We start from the raw sequence: 6,569 nt of genomic DNA, 5'->3' as shown, positions 1-6,569 counted from the left end.
GCTGCTCTCAAACTCACAGCAATCCTCCTGCCTCAGCCTCCTGAGAGCTGGGATTACAGGCGTGCGCCACCACGCTGGGCTCTCCACCAACATTTCTGAGACGTCATTCCCAACCTATTAGGGTCCCAACACAGAAAAGTCAACCACACTTCCTAGCGTGAGTCCTCCTCCAACTCTGATAATGACTCACTCTTCCTTTTCTTTTTTTCAAGCAAAGTGTATTGAACTAAAATTTACACACCACACAACTTACAAACAGAAAAGGTAGAATTCCATAAATTTTAACATATTGACAGTGATATAGAGGAAATATAAATTCCAACCTGCTAAATATCTGAAATGCCACAGTTCATGTTCTCTAAAATAGAGGAATGAATTCTAGGAACAACAAAGGTTTAGAGTAGGAATAACTTATTGAGAGAAAGAAAGCTTCTATCTGAAAGGACAGAAGGGGGCCCAGAAAGTGGGTTGCCCACCAACCCCATTTCTCAAGGGTGTTTGTTGAGCAAAGCCATGAGGGGAGGTGTGTTTAAAGTGGGACAGAACTATAATCAGTCAATAAGATTACAAGTACAGTTGTTGCAGAACTGGTAATGAACCAAATGGAAAGCACTCTGCACCAAGGAGGTGGAAGACAACCAACTTTATTTTGCTGGCAGACTAATGGGGGATCTCTCCCAAGCATCAGCCCAGAGCCAGCTTTGGGCTTAGTTTACATAGGTTTTGCAAGTGGGGGATACAAAAGCTTAAAAGCAGCAGGGTGTGGTGGCGCATGCCTGTAATCCCAGCACTCGGGAGGCTGAGGCAGGAGAATCGTTGTGAGTTCAAGGCCAGCCTGGGCTACAAAATGAGCTCAAGGCCAGCCTGAACTGCACAGCAAGACCCTGTCCCAAAAAGACAAAAAAAAAAAAAAAAAAAAAAAAAAGCTTAAAAGCGTGGAGAATTTTTATTGGGTAACATCAGTTATTCTTCATTGCTGAGCAGAAAGTCCTTGAAACAAGTTAGCAAATGGGGTATGTTTGGGACTAGAAAGTACAGGCTGTGCAGCTAGATGTGGTCAAACTGGGTCAGGTTATCTCTGGTGTAGTCAGTCAAGGCTGAATGAGTCAACAGATGAGCTATGTGGTGGGCTACATGATCTTATTTTGTCCTAACAGGATGTCTGACTACTAGTTGATTTTTTAAAAATTTCCATCATAGAGCTGGGCATGGTGGCGCATGCCTGTATTCCCAGCACTCAGGAGGCTGAGGCAGGAGGGTCATTGGGAGTTTGAGGCCAGCCTGGGCTACAAAGTGAGTTCAAGACCAGCCTGAATTGTATCGTGAGATCCTGTCTCAAAACAACAACAACAAAATTCTATCATATAGGAAGTAATACTGATCCAGTGAAAATCTATAGGATGGGTTTGAGGTAGGACAAAACTATGGTCAACCAATAAGATTACAGCAAGTATAGTCACTTAGATAATACTGGTTAAATGGGACTCAAATGGGGAAACAAGTCATGAAGGCAAGCACGCATGGGCAGACAAAAACTTTCCTTCAAGGAGTGAGTTAAAGAGGTTTGGTCCTTCACCCCAAGGTGCTAGATGTCCATTTAGTATCAATCACTGCTTTTCTCCCTATGGGAAGTATATGAGTATTTCCTTTTTGTCTTGAAGTCTGGCCTTCAGTGAATACACCTCCATCCACAGTTGCCTTCTGCACTGACCTCTTAAGTTCTCATCCCTGTCTGACTGCCTATAATATTTCTACCTACCTTAGCTATCTGTAAATTTCTCCTTCTGAAGTACCTTGAACTGCCATGAGGGAGCAATGGGTGATGACCAATCTGGCTTCTTCAGGCTGAAGGGGGTCATAGTTGTGATCAGCAGTCAGAGAAACCCATCAGAGGGTCTATCTAAAGACCCTCAATAGATTCTAGGCATTCTCTTCTTGGGTAGATGTATAGCTTTAAATCTGGAGGAGACAAAGCCAAAGAAACAATTACGTATGCATAGACCAAATAATAAGATCATGAGCCCGGCATGGTGACACATGCCTATAATCCCAGCACTCAGGAGGCTGAGGCAGGATGAGGCTGGGGCAGGAGGACCACTGTGAGTTTGAGACCAGCCTGGGCTACAAAGTGAGCTCAAGGCCAACCTGAACTGCATAATAAGACCCTGTCTCAAAAAGACCAAAAAAAAAAAAAAATTCAACAGGATAATTATGAATATAGTCAACAAAGGTTTCCACCAGGAAGAGCTAGTAATAGCTTCCTGTAATAAGGATAAGGCTAAAGTCCAGGGAATTTCATAGTCCAACATGTCATTAATTTGTCGTCTTGAATAGCTATTGAGATATTAGCAGAAGGATCAGGAAAGTACACACAACATTCAGTTTTTACAATTGACCAAATATCCCCTCTAACATACATGAAAAAAGGGGAGAAACCACCGGATACCACCAGGCTTGTGTAAAGACAACGTGGCCTGGAATTTATTGCACCTGAGTACAGGCGCAGACTATCTGTCCCTGTGGAGAAGGCCATTCTATAGTTTACCTTTCAATGTATTACCCATATGGGACTTTGACCCTGACTGAGCCGTATGATTGTTTGTTTTTGGAGGAAGTCTAGCAAAAGCATTGGTGTAAAAGGAAATGAAAGCAGGACCTTAGTCCCTGTGGAAAGCTGCTGGGACAGCACTAGACGCTTTGCTGAGATATGTCTGAAGGAATGATGACATGATGGCTGGCTAAGTCAAAGTCCAGGTCCTGGGATAATTAAGCTGTATTACCCTCGCTAATCCTGTTAATGATTCCTCCCATTTCCCCTCTCCCTGCTTTTTGTGAGAATCCCAATAAAAGGCTAAGGAAAATTGTAATTGAGGCTTCAGTCCTTGAGGCTGTAGCCCCCTGATCCCATACCTTTGTCTCTCTTGTTTTTCTTTTTATCTGCCACACCTCGTTCTTGGGACCTGTCACCCCACACAGAAACCGACTTTTTGTCAACATGTTGCAAAAAAAGAGAAGTGTGTATCGGTTATAGGGATGTCTCCATTCTTATAAAAGAGGAGGCAGGGGACATTATGTGGGAAGATCTCAATAAACATCTGTGGTCAAAGTTTTCTGGCAGCCTTGCATCTCAGTGGGCATAGTCCTTGAAGTGTCTGGCGTAAAGGTTTTGGTATCTCCAGATCCCCCCAGGACCTACAGAATTCCTGTCCTATCTTACCTCTTTTTCTATGCTTGCCAGGACAACTTCAGTACTGAGCTGAGTTCCCTGCTGAGAGCTGAGTTCCCTGCAGACAGTAGTGCTTTTGCTGGAAAGCAGGCTGGGGGCTAGGAGAGTCAGGTCTGCTTGGAGCCTAACACACTTGTGCTGCTGTTAGAATGTCTAATTCCATCTCATTTTGGAGGACAGCTTGTCTCATTAATTTTACTTCTTCATTTAGGAGAGATGGACTAGCTGTGGTGTGGTATAAGGCCCACTGAGTATAATTAAGGCCAATATGTGTCACATAACCCTCTCTCAACAAGGTCAATCTGGTAGATCCTGGTAAAGGCAGTCTAGCATATTTGTCTTTGGTTTTATCTGTATGATTACTTGGGATTTGGAAGCCTCTAGACAAGAATAAACAAAGTTTTGAGAAATTAGCACTAGAGCTGACGGTAAATCTAGAAACTTTTAAAGGAACTGGAATAGCGATTGTAACCCACTGACTCTTAGACACCTCTAGTGATAGTGTTTGATATTTGTCATGTCCCTCCAGTTTTAACTGTTATTATCTCCAAACTTTTGATGACTTGTGAAACAGATTATAACAATTAATACATTATTTTTGATGAGTGTAAACTCTCAAGATATTGTACATAGACAACAATATATATTGTATTTGTAAAACCAGTCTAAGAATCATTTTGATTAGTTGTCAACTTGGAGATATATATATATATATAAAATAATAATAATATTTAGAGTATAAAATCTCACTCCCCAGGATGGGAGCTGGGATTTTAAAAGGAATGGTGAAAAGAAAGTCATCCCATAGCTTAACTGAGTTAACTTTTATCTGGTGACTCCTTTTTATCAAGGTGTGATGGCTGGAAGGCCAGGATTGAAAAGAAGGGTAAGGGGACATGGTGCCAGTGTTCAGCAATAGGCAGATTTTTCCCTCTATAGTCATAATTACTTGGGGCTTCTCTGTGGAGATAACAGGTAGAGATGACAGTCTCACCAGAGGGAGAAGGCAGAGTTCCCTGGGGCCCTTCAGTCTTGTTAGACCAACTGGGAATACAAATCTGAGCTCTGGGGCCTCTCCCTCAGAGTGCAGTGTTGCTTGCAGGGGCCACCCTTGCAGTCAGGCTATGACATGGGGGTCCTCTTGAGGCAGTCCCTCTTAAGGTGGCCTGGCTTTCCACAGTAGTAGCAGTTGAGCCTAGTCATTGAGCTCTTCTTGGAGCCCCAAGAATCAGACTTAGGGCCTGTTCTTTTTAAGGCTCCAACAAAGGCAGTCACTTTTTGGTCTCTTTCTTTTTTCTCCTTGGCTTTTTCCTCATTCTGATTATAAAATACAAGGAGGCAGCTGTTACTAAACTATCAAGTGAGCTATCTGCACCAAAAGCTATCTTTTGTAAATTTTTCTAGGGCTGACTGGGTGATAAACTTGTCTTTAAGATTATGCAGGGCATGGTGGCATATGCCTGTAATCCTAGCACTTAGGAGGCTGAGGCAGGAAGATCATTGCAAGGTCGAAGCCAACCTAGGCTAAAAAGTGAGCTCAAGGCCAGCCTGAACTGCACAGTGAGACCCTGTCTCAAAAGACAAAAAAAAAAAATTAATTTGTCCTTCTATCAAATCAAGAGCTATGGACATATGTTTTACTAGTGCTTCTCATAAACCATCTAAGAATGCAGAGGGGTTTTCATCTTTTTCTTGATGAATGGTTGACAATTTAAAATAGATGGCTGCTGTGTCCCAGGCAGCTCTGAATGTTCCTGGGGAAAACCAGCAAGAGGATTCAGAAATAAAGATAAGAGACAAAAGCTAGGGTCAGGTGGAGCCCTCTCTCTCCAGATGGATGGGAGGAAAGCAGCTAAACAACCACCAAAGGGGTGTTTATTTATATTTTTGACAAAGTTAGTGTCACATGACACAGGGTTGCCCATTGACTAATGATTGGAATTGTCTCAGGAAAGGTGTTTCAGGACTGAAGTACCTTGATTGCTTTAGGCATTCTACATTCTTGGACCAGCCTTTCCTTGCCCCCACATATGTGGCCAATTTCCAACTTCAGCTGCTCCCTAGAGAGGGCTTAGTTTTTGTCCTTCTTAGACCTTTAAGAATACATACTTCAAAATGTCTCCTGGGGGCCAGGGATACAGCTCAGCGGCACAAGCACCTGCGTGGCAAGCGCGAGGTCCTGGGTTCGAATCCTAGCACCAAAAAATAAAATAAAATAAAATAAAATAAAATGTCTCCTGCTCCAATCTTCTGTCTGGCTGTTAGGCCAGCAGGGGTCTTGGGCAGAGACTGCATGGGCTCCAGTGGGAACTGGTTGCTCCCATGGCTGCCTATCTTCTGGCTATCTAAAATTAATAATATGATGTTCATTCCCAAATGTAATAACAGCTTGTAATGCTGCTTGTCTTTCATTAGAAGTCAATGTTTGATTTAAGATGAACATTACATTTTGCCAGTCTAGCTCACAGGTCTGAGTAAATCCTCTAAAGGCATCAGTGTACTTATCAGAGGCATCTGAAAATTTTCCTAGATCTAGTTTGATCTGTTTTAAGTCATTCAGAGAAAGAGACATGAATTTGGCTAGTTTTATTTGGATTATAATTATACTGTGAGCATAAATAAGAATTACTTTTCTTATTTGATCAATCTTCTACTCTTACATTTGGTAATCTGAGCAACTTTGTTGAAGATAACAATATGTAATATAACAACCACTGTTAATCCCTATCATTGGGTTTGAAACCCCATTTTTAATGTCCTTGCTTTGTTTTATTTGTATTTCACTATTGTTCTTTTTTTGGGTACTATTTTCTTTTTTTTTTTTTTTAAATTTTAAAGAGTAAAAGAAGGACAACATAGCAACAGGGGGATTCACCGAATTACAGACAAAGTGGTAGGACATTATCAATGATTGTTATTGGTACTATTTTGTTTAAAATAAAAAATTTTATAAAAGAATTACTTCTTAATGGAAAGAAAGTTTGAACATGAGGCAATTCTGACCATTTTCCTTCTTTCCTACAGTATGATTCTAGTGGTGAAAGAGCATTATAATTAATACTTCCCTCTGCATTCCCTTTTGGCTCTAGAGGGTAGGCAGGCAATGCACAGGTGCAGAAAAATGTTAAATTGCTCTTTTTCAGTATGTGATGATCAAACATTTTCCAGTGCTTAAGAATACATTCCAGGGGTGGGGAGAGCCAGCCTTCTGGCTGGCTAGCTTCCTGCCTGCTGGCTCCCGGAGGGTGGGCCCCCAGAGCACGGGGAGCCTCGGGCGGGGAGCGCTGGTTTTTTGGGGCTTTGGACCGGCGACTCACTCCCGGCCTCGTGGTTCCCCAGAAGG

The sequence above is a fragment of the Chinchilla lanigera genome, unplaced genomic scaffold (genome assembly GCF_000276665.1).
Source record: "Chinchilla lanigera isolate Chin_1 unplaced genomic scaffold, ChiLan1.0 scaffold00042, whole genome shotgun sequence".
Classification (NCBI taxonomy): Eukaryota; Metazoa; Chordata; class Mammalia; order Rodentia; family Chinchillidae; genus Chinchilla; species Chinchilla lanigera.
This window is presented reverse-complemented; position numbering follows the sequence as displayed.